This window comes from Herpailurus yagouaroundi, unplaced genomic scaffold (genome assembly GCF_014898765.1).
Source record: "Herpailurus yagouaroundi ecotype Mexico unplaced genomic scaffold, PumYag 199, whole genome shotgun sequence".
In the NCBI taxonomy this organism is placed as follows: Eukaryota; Metazoa; Chordata; class Mammalia; order Carnivora; family Felidae; genus Herpailurus; species Herpailurus yagouaroundi.
Genome location: NW_024412430.1, coordinates 19715911 through 19728706, shown reverse-complemented (window position 1 = coordinate 19728706; position 12796 = coordinate 19715911). Strand labels below are relative to the sequence as shown.

Sequence of the window (12796 nt, the reverse complement as noted above, 5' to 3'; positions counted from 1 at the left end):
CTGGGTGGCGCAGTCGGTTAAGCGTCCGACTTCAGCCAGGTCACGATCTCGCGGTCCGTGAGTTCGAGCCCCGCGTCGGGCTCTGGGCTGATGGCTCAGAGCCTGGAGCCTGTTTCTGATTCTGTGTCTCCCTCTCTCTCTGCCCCTCCCCCGTTCATGCTCTGTCTCTGTCTGTCCCATAAATAAAAACGTTGAAAAAATGAAAAAAAAAATGTCTAGTCTCATGACCCGGACGTACTTTCATTATGTTATTCTTAGACCGTCGATCTCTTTCTTAAAAAAAAAAAAAAAAAAAAAAAATTAGCCTTAAAATTATTTTTCCTCTGTGTGAAAAAGGCAAAAATTTAGCTGAGAAGAAGTCCAGATTTCTCGACCTAACATTATACACGTACTGGATTTCAAGTTCTGCTTGGAAGGTGCACATACTTTACAAGAGTCCTCCAGGCTCCCAAAGCAACCTGACCTGCCCAGGTCTATGCAGCGTGTGTGAGCGGAGATCCGACCTGAAGTGCCAGCCGGCAGGTTGCTCTCTTGAAGGCTCACCTGGACGTTCCAGATGGCTGATAAATCACACAGGGGTGGGTTAATTTGAAAGGTTCAATCTTGGCTAATTGCCTGTAAGACTTTCTTTCACAGAGAAATGCTTTCAAAGGGGAAGGGAAGAGTCTAAAATCTGATCCTAAGAGGGAAATCATAAAACCAGACAGGTTTTTATAGGACTGTCCCTATTGGAGCCCAAACGTTGACCGCCCCTTAGAAACGTGTCCTACACAGACCTTGAGAGGCTTGTGTCTCTTATGACGTAGAATGTGGAATGAAGACACGTCAGTGCGCCCGCACCTATACTTGGGGGATTCAGCGTGGCCATGGGGCTGGCTTCCAGAGTCCCTGGCTCCACGGGGAGGGGGCGGCATGCAAAGGTGGGTTGGTGGCATTTTCTTGCCTTTTCTATGTAACTCTTTTAAACATGTACTCTTAAGGGAAGCTTGCAAAGATGGTGGTTAAGTTCCTAGAAGAAATGTGATAGTATTTACACAGACCATGTTTGAGTTTTACCAACAAGAACGTTTGCCTGGAGGCGAATTCCTCGGCCCAGTGGACACCAATCCGACTGTTTCCAGGACGCAAGGACGTTGATGCAGTCGGCAGCATGGGCTATTATTTCTCTCTGGAATCCTCGACAACGCAAAGAAAGTGAACAGAGCCCGCGTTCAACATCATCAGACCGAGATCCTGCGAACCCAGTGGCATACTCTACCCGGTTCATGACTTCGGGTTTGCAGTGCCTCTTATCCCATGTTGGCTGGATGTAGCAGGGCTGGCTGGCTGGACGGCAAGGAAGACCAAGTGAAATACGCCACGGATGTAAAATCACTTCATTACGTACATCACCTCTTTCTAATTTATTTTCCTGTCACCTGTCCTTGTTGACCAGACGCTCCAAGCTAATGCTATTTCTATGAAAGCTAAGGCTTCATTAGAACACCTCTTTCTGGATGATCAGAATAGGGCTTTCCCCCCAAGCACTGAGGCTCACCTCCCCCAGGAAGCCTTGGAGTGGCTATGTCTGCATCTGGAGGTGGCAGTGTTTCCAAACTCCGAGCCCCCATGTAGGACGCAATGACTGCATGGCTTATCGTGAACGCCCAACGTCTAGTCCAGTTATATAGCACCAAAGAGAGTTCTAACACCCAGTGACTGAGGATAGCGCATAACTCTCTTTCTGCCTCAAATGCTCTTAGGCATTGTTATGTGATTGTGTACGGTATTCTGTCCTTGGCAACCTCGGCCAACATTTCCTTTGTTAATCCTCTCGGCTCCCAGACGTAGCTCTGCGCCCAACACTTGTTCTTACAAACTGTTCCTTCTGGGCTATTTCCCCTATTCTAGTACATAAACCTTTCCACAAATTGAACATGATTGTTAAGAAAACAATATGCTCGAGGAGTTATTTAATACAATATTTGATTTTAGCCAAACTCACTGATGAGAAGTACGCTTGAAATCCCCATTATAAATAATGATTATCTAAGTTGGTGAGATTGTGTTCCTGTAATTACTAAATGGAAGGTGCTTATCATAGACTAGAAAATAGTCTTGCTCAGGAAGAGGGAAACCAAATCACATTACGGTGAATGCTCCCAGAGTGCTGGGGACGGTTCCAGCTACATCATTTCCTGTTCTGAGTAAGTATTGTCTGGACCAGGGTGCAGCTGGAAGGTGGCCCAAGCCCAAAGACAGATGACCATAGTGTAATTTCCACGACATACAAAACCTGGTAAAACAAAACAAAACAAAACAAAACGGACACAACAAACCAGTAGAAGCATAAATAAAGTAGGTGCACAGACATTGAAAACAAAGACTTAAAAATGCTCAATCAACACACGGATAAAGACTTGACCATACTCATGGTCAATGAAACACAAGTGAAATCCATCATGAGACATCATCTTTCATTTACAAATTTGCCCGAGATTTAAAGGTACACTAACTCTTAGGGCTGATGGAGTTTAAGTGAAACGTGTGATCTGTGGTGGGTGGAAAATAACACAACCATTACGTAGCACAATTTGACAGAATGCATACAACTCGATGTGGACGTACTTGGGTTCAGCAGTTCCATTTATAATCGTGTGACTCACTCAACGCCAGTGTGCAAGATTGCGTACCCGCTGTTCACAGGAATAAAATAATGGCAACAAACTACGACTGTATCGCTAAAGGGTTATTAAATTTGTGATGGGGAGCATCCCCTATAGAACCTACTCTCAATCTCACTGCAAAACACATCAGGGGCCCGGCCACTGCCGGTCCCCTCTACCACCATCTCGATACCCAAGTCTGGTCCACAGGACGGCTCGCCCAGTTGGCCTTCCTGGTTCTACTTTTGTGAACTTGAACTATATCACCTGACCCCAAAACAACAATCCACACTTACTGGAATGAAAAAGTGTAGGTTCACTGCAGAGTGTCAGTTCTAGACCTTCTTCTACAAAGCTTCTACCTTCTTCCCTCCTGTCTCTTCCCTTCTCAGGATCTTAAAGGGCACACAAAGAGTCTGTTACACAAAACATGTACAATATTAATTCCGCACTGAGTTGTTTTTTATGCTATTTTTAAAGAGGGTGAAGTCAGTTGTATGCTGCCATGGATTCTTCTATAGGAAAAAATAAGACTGTAAACCATGAATGTGACTTGAGTCCTATTTTTGGAAAAACTTACCTTAAAGTCCAAGTCCTGAAACATGGAGCTGGGGTCGGGGAGAAGGACATCCGCTGCCGTTGGTTTCCTGGGGTTGGTTTGGGACTTTTCTGGTTGTGTAAAGATGGGCATCCGTCGCAGGTGAGGCCAGATGGGAGAAGCAGCCCCAGCTGGGGTTGCCGTGGTCCCAGAGCAGCCATGAACTCTGGTCTGCCTTGCTGTGCCCACCGGTTCATTCTCTGGCACAGTTGTGTGTCATGTGCACAGAGCGTGTTCTGTTGGTGATGGAGTTGGGTGCAGAGGGGCCCGGTGCAGGGACACTCCCAGGAATATGGCCGCTCCCGTGTGGAGACCCTAAGCCACAGATAACTTCTCTGATTATCTATACACGCAAGAAGGATCTGGCATCTCTTCTGTGTGTGTATTTTTTGACTTATTTTATTTCGACTTAGTGAACTCAGCTATTATTTAACATAAAACAGTTGGGGGTTGTAAAAGTATATGGTGTGCTCATCTTCCATGAACCAAATGCTACTAAAAAAATAAACTTCCGTTTTCTCATGTGCGTAAAAGCAACCTGGCTCCAGGCCTCTCCTCCATCTGTCCTGCTCTCATCCGCCATCCACCCTGCACTTTGTACAGCGGTCACATGGGCCTCGTGGGTCACTCCCCGCCAGCCCTACCACGCCACATGCAGAGTGCCTCGTGCTCTTCACGTTTGGACACCAAGAAAGACCAGCCCACCCTGCTCCCTCGTGGATCCCCCCCTCACTACCTTTGGCAGAAAGGAGCTCTCCTTGTATGGTCTTATCCAAATGGACTTTATGTCAACCAACAGGCCTGCTTCTTGCAATACGGGATGTGTGTTCTCTGTGCTCTTCGAGAGTCTGGAGAAATGTATTTTGTTCAACATATTCACCGTGCACGGCACCTAACCCAATGCCCGGCACGTAGCTCTTGCGGCACGAGGGTGTTGGGGACACGGACCTGACAGTGTCAGGAGGACCTTTATCAATACATCATCTAGACACATGAGAACATGGATGTGGATGACAGCTGGTGGCCGGAGGAGTCCTCACCTTGGCAACTCTGGGTAGACTTCCAAGTCCTAAAAGGAATCGCCTTTATTTTACCCAATAGCCAGAAACCAAACGGACATCCCTGTGGGACCGCTAAGACGCGTGCAGCACAAGGTCAACAGCCAATTGGATATCAAGCCAAGAGTGGCACCTAAGCATGGCTCAGGTGTTTGCAGACTCAAGGGTGGCTGGAGACCGCCTCTCCTGCAGGCCCCTGGAGGGTCTGCTTGGGGCAGGTCAGGATAGAATCCTGGGAATTTGCACGTGAATGAGTTTCTCGGTTGATTGTGCCGCCAGTCAAAGCTGAAACACATCCTGAGAGACTCGGCAACTCTTGGTGGCCTTGAAGACCACCCTTCTTTGCACTTGGGAGGTCTGCTGCCCGGCTTGGGGCCTCTGCCCGGAACCAGCTCAGCTCTCTGCGGTGAGCGATCACAGGCGGCCTCTGTGAGCGTCCCTCTCACCCCAAGTAAGAGGGCTCAGCCTCCCCCGGCCCAAAGGCCACCTACAGGTCATCGGCACACAGGTCATCCGGGAGAGAAGGGGCTGGACCATGTCTGTCTTTTCCCTCTGTTTTCCGCCTCCTGGCAAGTAGGCCCTGCCTCCCGAGTCCTGTAATAACTCCTGACTTAGTCATGTTGAGACCTGGTCTGCTTCTGTATCTAGATCCACGGTGTCCTCCAGTCCTAACACGCCTCCCCAGACACCCAGAAATAGGACTCATAGACTTGCCCTCAGAACCAGCCCCCGCCCGCCCCACGTAGTCACAGCCTCCAACAGCGCAAGTGGCTGGTGAGCCTCAGTCAACAGCCCCCTCCAGCCTCGCAGCCACCGCACAGGCCTGCTTGGCACTTGGACTGTCACGACCGTGTTCCTGGAACTTGGGGGTAGCAAAAGAGATATGCAAACAAACCGGAATGGAATGGCACTCGCTCAACCTCTGGGGAAATCCGCACTACATAAATGACCAAGGTATTGTCCCAACAAGGGGGAGACACTGGCCACGGTCTGGTGGGACGCTCCTTAGCGGAAACCGAGTTGGCAGAAAGACCTAAAAGCAAATGCATGCCCCCCTGCCCCGGCCTCCCGGGGACAAAGTGCTATAACCAGACATCCGCAGAGAGGCGCTGAGAAATGTCTGCGTTACTCAGCGTTTGGTTTCATCTAATGAACGGGCAAAGAGTAGCAGGATTCCAAGGGGAGGACAGGCAGGGAGAGGAGTAGTTTTGTTGATACTTATCTATTTGTTTTTCCGGCAGAACGAACCGTGTTTTGTTTCTCTTTCGGTACCTGTATACTTTTCCTCAAAGTGTAAAATAACACGGCTGTGCCGCAGGCAGTGTAGACACGGGGGTGCCCCGGAGCTCAGCGCATCCGCAGCCATCCCAGGAAGCTCCTTGGGAACCACCCAGCGGGCCCCTTCTCGTGTCACCTGCCGGTTAAACGAGCCAAGAGGCGCACGCGGCAAAGGAGTTGGTGTATGATGGGCGAGCCGCGTTCGTTAACCAAGGCTCACCCGGAGATAGACCAACATCCAGTCTATTCAACTTACGTTATCCATAAAATAGCGCAATCCCACAATCCGGGATTGGCCATGCAAATCCACCTCCAGACCAATCTCTCCCGTGCCCTCTGAACAGTTGAACGGATTTCAGTGGCCCACACCAGACAGGAAATAGCTACGGTTTCCTGTTTGGCTCAGAGCGCACCTCCTCCTAAACATGGTAGGGCCAACATCTGCTTCCTCCTGTTTCCAGGCACCTGCCTCGATCCTTTTATTAAAATGCTTTCATGTCTAACTAATTCTCCTCTGTTTACTGTTCCCTTTCTTCTATGGCGACTGGCGGGCATGCAGATGTGCCATCTAGTGCCACCTGGCAGGTGATCGCGACGCACGATTCGTAAAGGGATGCTTGATCACGTCCAAGGGCTAATTGGCAGGGAGAGCTGCTGGAAATCACAGGAGAAGGGAATCATTGATTGTGCTGTAATCTTACTGGAATTGGAGGCAGGAGCTTTAAATCGCCCAGAAATGGAGGAGCTGTCTTTTGTGTGACACCTCTGGGCTCGTACGAGCTCCACTCTGTGCGGACTCTGTGCAGATGCTGAAGTAGGAGTGCGGCTGGAGGGAGGCCCTCGCCATCTCTTTATCAAAGCTGGTTTACATGATACAAATTGTCCTACACTTTTGGTTCATCTTCTACTATTTTCTAGAGGGCCCGGTACAGAAATGCTATATCCGTGTTCCACGGAAACCCACTTCATTGTTAATCATTTCATTTTGATTTTGTGACGACACCGGCAAAAGTTGCGTGTTTATGCTCTTGGTGAGTAAAGCGGAATGAATATGGATAGAAAGTTTTTATGATAAATTATGTGGAATAATTTTTTTAAAAGCATTTTAAAAGGGAAATGTTTGTTTACAAAAGAAACAGGAGTTAGTTAATTCAAAGGCTCCCTTCCTTTGACTCCCTTTGGCCCAAGACACCCCCCAACTCAAGCACCCTCTTTTGAGGGGCGCCTGGGTGGCTCAGTAGGTTGGGCGTCTGACTTTAGCTCGGGTCATGATCTCACGAATTGTGAGTTCAGGCCCCACATCGGGCTCTGTGCTGATAGCTCAGAGCGGATCCTGCTTCAGAATCTGTGTCTCCCTCTTTCTCTGCCCCTCCCCGCTCTCTCTCTTTCTCTCTCTCTCTCTCAAAACAAACATTAAATTTTTTTCGAATACAGAATATTCTCTATTTATGAAAGGAACGAGCCATAAAGCATTCCTGTTGATCTGTTATGCCCTCCAAGAATTTAGGAGTGTGCTGTGAAGATGGAATAATCAGACAGTGGAGTTCTGGTAAAAAGAGCTCCTCTTTTTGTTTTGTTTTTTTAAGAGACGTGTGTTTTTTGTTAGGAGCTTAGAATTTAAACTACTACGGATTATCAGCTGCTTCTACATTTACAAGCTGAAATGCACACACACTGAACATCTGTGAATAATTCGGTACTGCTATAAACCTGCAAAAAAACCCAAGTGTTGTCTCGTTACATCAATTTCGGATATTTGCTGTAATCAATGTTTTTATTAACTTCTCATACTTAAAAGTCATTGATTTCTCTTGAAGGAGTTTCGGGCATCATTAAAACTAGGGAGAGTTCATTTTACAAAGTAAATTTGCAAAGAGCCCTGTGTAGAACGCCCAAAGCCAGTTCAGGGCACAGATTTTGTCACCTTTGGTGTGTTTACCCTTGTTCTCTTGTTTCAGAAGGAGGAAAACTTCCCATTGGTTCCCTGCACCTCGTGCTCACCAAACAGGAAGTTTCACTTCCTAATTCCAGCCTACCCATGGGGGTTGGGGTGCGGAAAGAGCCTTTTCATTATTACGACTTCACAAGTTACATTTTCTAATTCATTTAACAGCTACGTTGGCATACAACCGGCACACAATAAGAAGAGTATAATTTGATTAGCTTTGACATATGTATGCGCCTGTGAAAACAGTAGCACGATCCAAATAATGAAGATATGGGTCATGAAAAGTTCCCTGCTGCTTCTTCCTAATCCCTCCATCCTGTGACCCCTCCCCCGCCCAGCCCCGGGGGCCACCAATCGCCTGTTTTGTCACTACACCTCATTGTGCATTCACTGAGATTTTCTGCACACAGAGCCACGTGCTGTGTATTATTGTTTTGCCTGACTGCCTTCTCTCTGCATATTTGAGATTCATTTATGTTGATCGGGAATGTTAGCCCTCTAACTTTGTTCTTTTTCCAAATTGTTCTGGTGATTCTCTGCCTTTTCCCTTTTTATGGATTTTAGAACCAAGTGGTCAATTTCTATGGAAAGCTCACTAGGATTTTGGTAGGGATTGTGTTGCATATAGGGTTACAATTAGAGGAATGACCATGTGAACAATACTGGCTCTTTTTGCCTATGGACATGTGTATCTCCCATTCATTCGTGTCATCTTCTTTTTAATGTTTATTTATTTATTGAGAGAGAGAGAGAGAGAGAGAGAGTGAGAGAGAGAGAGAATGAGTGGGGAGAGGCAGAGAGAGATAGAATCCCAAGCAGGTTCCCTGCTGTCAGTGCAGGGCTTGACCTCGTGAAGTGTGCGATCATGAGCTGAGCCAAAATCAAGAGTCCGTTGCTTAACTGACTGAGCTGCCCAGGCACCTGGCATTTTACTTTTTTATGCTGCTCTAAGTGGTATTGCCTTTTTTTTAAAATTCAGTTTCCATTTGTTATAGTTACGGAGATGACATTTTTTCTGTATATTGATCCGGTATCCTACAACCTTGCTAAAGAAAATTGTCAGTTCGAGAAGCTTCACTGTTGATTCCATCAGGTTTTCTACGTGGATGTCAATGATCACACCATCCTTATTTGTAATAACTAAAAGTTGAAGTAATCCAGACGTCTTTCAGTGGGGGAGAGGTGAACCTGTGACACATGCATGTCATGGGATATTAGACAGCAATCAGAAGGGAGGAACCATTGACAGAAGCAACACCCTGGGTGAATCCCCCCAGTGAATTATACTGAGCGGAAAAAGCCAATCCCAAAAGGCTACGTACTGTGTGATTCCGAAATGAGAAAATATATAACGTTCTGAAATGAAAAAGATACAGAAATGGAGAACAGATTAGTGTCTGCCAAAGATTGAGAGGGTGGGGGGTGAGGGGGTAAGAGGCAAGTGGATGTGAATGGAAAAATGCAACACAGAGAATCCCAGTGGGGATTCTCTGTATGTTGACTGTATCAGTGCCAGTAATCTGGTTTGGTATTATTGAACTATAGTTTTGGAAGATTTTGCCATCATTTGCTGTATAAACAGTGTTTATTTCTGGACTCTCTTCTGTTCTGTTCGTCTCTAGGTCTTTCTTTATGCCATGATTTATCACTATTCTGATTATTACAATTTGGTAGTATGTTCAGAAATCAAGAACCGTGAGGCTTCCCACTTGGCTCTTCTTTTCCAAGACTATTTGGCTATTCAGGATCCTTTGCGAGTCTTTATACATTGTAGGATGTTTGTTTTTATCTCAACTTTGCTGAATCTGTTTGTTAGCCCTTACAGATATTTTTAGTAAACTTCAAAGTTCTCCATAGATGAGACAGTGTCATCGCTGAACAGAGATAATTTGGCTTTTTAATTTTCAATCTGGATGCTTTTTATTTCTTTTTCTTGACTAATTGCTGTGGCTAGGTCTTCCAATACTGTCTTGAATACAAGTGGTAAGAGGGAGTATCCTTGACTTATACCTGATCTTAGAGGAAAAGCTCTCAGGCTTTCACCACTAGAGCAAGATGTTAGCTGTGAGCTTTTTTATTTCATATATGGCTTTTTTATTTTAACGTCGTGATTGTTTTTTTCTATCCTAGCTCTGAGTGTCTTTTTTTTTTTTTTTTTTGATGAAAGAATGTTGAGATTTTTTCCAGTGCTTTTTCCCGCATCAGTTGAGATGATCCTATAGTTTTTTTTATAATGTTTATTTATTTTTGAGAGAGAGAAAGACAGAGCGTGAGCAGGGAGGGGCAGAGAGAGAGGGAGACAGAATCCGAATTATATATGCATAGATAATTCCCTGTTCTCAAAATCCTATAATCTCTTACTCCACCTGGTGTCTATCTTTGGTACTGCAGTTTCTCTGGTTCAGCTCGGGGCTACCTTCATTCTCCAAGGACCCCAACCTGGCATCTCAATGATACCTCTGCTCCCTTCAGCACAGCAAGTCCAGCGAGGTGGCAACCAGTTCCTGTGTCAGGGCCCAAATATCCCAAACACTGATGGGTATTCCATTGTATTTTCATCCTGAGAGAAAGCCGGGTGTTGAGAGCTTTCTCCCAACTGCGCTTCGTTACTCTGGAAAGTAGAAGAGACCGGGGTGGGCAAAGGAACGGACGTTCTCACTTACCTCTTTGCTGTGTGTTCACCTGGAGCGCTTTCACCGCTTGTGCGGTGTCTGAAGCTCTCACAAACATCATGTCGTCCCTACGTTGGTTTCAAGTTACTTTCGTAACAGGACGATGAGGGCCTGGGACTTGCTGTTCTGCCGTCTTGATGATGTCAACCTACACTGTTGTATTTTTTGAATGTTTGTATCACTTTGTATTTATTCTGATCACTCACGATGAGACTCAGTTTGCTATCTTATTTTATAAATTCTGATAGGTTTGTTTTTTTCTTTTTTAAATTGCACTGCATAGATTTCATTTTCTGCACTTAGGAAAGCTATATATTCTATTTGTATTTATGTATTCTATGTATCTATGTATTCTATTTGTATTTTTCTGATAGTGTCTCTAACTTAGATGCATTTTCCCCCAGTAACTTCAAAAGCTTATAAATATCTAGAGTTTCACCCTGAATGGAAAGATTACTTCATTTGGCCCTTCCCCTCCCCTCTTCTCAAAAGATACATAAACATTAAACATTTTTTTTTTAATTCAATGGTTCCTTTCCTGCCACCCCAAGATGTACAGGGTCCATTTTGGAAAGTTCAGCAAACTTCCCCAGGTTATTCACGGATCACTTTCTTAATTATATGATTCATTTCTCATTGCTTCTTTGAAAATGTATTCATCAGTTTCCTGGAATATTTGGTTTTTAAAAAATGTTTATTTATTTATTTTTGAAAGCGAGTGAGCACAAGCAGGGTTGGGGCAGAGAGAGAGGGAGACACAGAATCCCAAGCAGGCTCCAGGCACTGAGCTGTCAGCACAGAGCCCAAAGGCAGGGCTCGAACCCACGAACCCTGAGATCAGGACCTGAGCCGAATTCGGACCCTTACTTGACTGAGCCTCCCAGGCGCCCCTTTTAAGAAGGTTCTCAATGACAGTTTCAACTGTAGGTTCCCACACCTTTTAGTCTGCATGACTGAAAATGTTTTATTCTACGTCCAAATTTATCCGGTAGCTTCACTAGATAATAAACTATGTGTTTCAGGTTCTTTTCTTTAGAAAGAAATGGACTCTGTTTGCTTTTTGCATGTCATATTGCTGCTGAGAAGTTTGATGTCAACCTGAATTTTTATTTTCTTTTTTCTTTTTCCGTGTCTCAGGAAGCTTTCTGAACAGGATATTTCTCAGTGAAAAAGTCATGCATTGGGGGCAAGTCTGACATCAGGCGTTCCTTTCACGGATCGTGCCTTTGGCGTTGGATCTCAGGCACTCTTTGACTTGTTCTAGATCCTGAAGGTTTTCCTCCATATTTTCTCTAAAATTTTATAGCTTCATATTTTATATTTCAATCCGTGGTCCATTTGCAGGGTTTTTGTTTTTTGTTATTTTGTGGTCTTGTTTTGTTTTGTTTTTGTATAAAATGTGAGAATAAAGTTGAGTTTCTTTTTTCTTTTCTTTTTTTTTTTTTTTTTTTTTTTGCCTATACGATGTCTAAGTACTGCAGCACCATTTGCTGAAAGGTTCTTTCCCCCAAATTGTTTTTGCACCATTTTCAAAACTCACGTAGCGGGGCACCCGGGTGGCTCGGTCATTTAAGTGTCTGACTTTGGTTCAGGTCACGATCCCTCGGTTCATGGGTTTGAGCCTTGCCTCGGGGCCAATGCTGTCAGTGTAGAGCTGGCTTCAGATCCTCTGTCTCTCTCTCTCTCTCTGCCCCTCCCCTGTTTACTCTTTCTCAAAAATACATGAAAATTAAAAAACAAACAAACACAAAACAAAAATCACAGGGGCATATTTGTATGAGTGCATTTACAGACTCTCTACAACATTCTATTGAACTCTGTGTCTTTGTTCACCCACACCACACCACCTCGATGCCTATAGCAACGTTACACATCTTGAAACTGCATAGACTGATTCACCCCAGTGTATGCAGAAGAGTTCCTGTATTCTTCTTTTTCAAAATTCTTTTAGCTATTTTAGTTCCTTTAACCATTAACAACATTCCTTTAGCTCTTCTAGTCTCCGTACAAATTTTAGAATAGTATTGCCTGTGTCTGCAAAGAAGCCTTGCTGAGAGTTTAAGAAGCGTTGCATGAAACTCGTGTATCAATTTGGGGGAGAATTAGCACCTTTACTATGTCGTACGTTCCAAAATAGAAGCATGTGTCCCCCTTTATCTAGATCTTCTTGATTTCTGTAATCAGCAGTGTGTTTTCTTGTTTAGATTTCTTTTGTTTAAAAAAGTTTTTAGCTTTATAATTGAGTACTTTTATTGTTTAATGATGGCAATTTGTTTGTTTCTTTTTAAAACTTTTAAAAAATTTTATTGTAAAAAGAGGGGGAGGGGGGGTGCTGGGGAGAGGGGTGAGGGTTAAAGAAAGAGAATCTCAAGCAGGCCCCACATTCAGTGCAGAGCCGGACAAGGGACTCGATCCCACCACCTGGGGTCATGACCTGAGCTGAAATCAAGAGTCGGACGCTCAACTGACCGAACCGCCCAGACGCCCCAAAGTATTGTGTTTCTAACTTCAGCGCCTACATGTTCACTGCTAGCACATAAAAATCGTTTGATTTTTATCTCGAATCCTGAGATCTTCACGATCTCATAGTCCATGGG

General features: G+C 44.9%; 1 long non-coding RNA gene across 2 annotated transcripts; it reads left to right on the top strand.

Moving 5' to 3' along the window:
• The first annotated feature begins 4971 nt into the window (after positions 1-4971).
• LOC121013575 (uncharacterized) lies at positions 4972-11561 on the top strand. Of its 2 annotated transcripts, none has more exons than XR_005782784.1 (3): positions 4972-5255; positions 6139-6610; positions 11337-11561. It is a non-coding gene; the product is annotated as an uncharacterized LOC121013575 (long non-coding RNA). The 2 variants fall into 2 exon arrangements; XR_005782783.1 differs by having other exon boundaries at positions 5009-5255; positions 6498-6610.
• The last annotated feature ends 1235 nt before the right edge of the window (positions 11562-12796 follow it).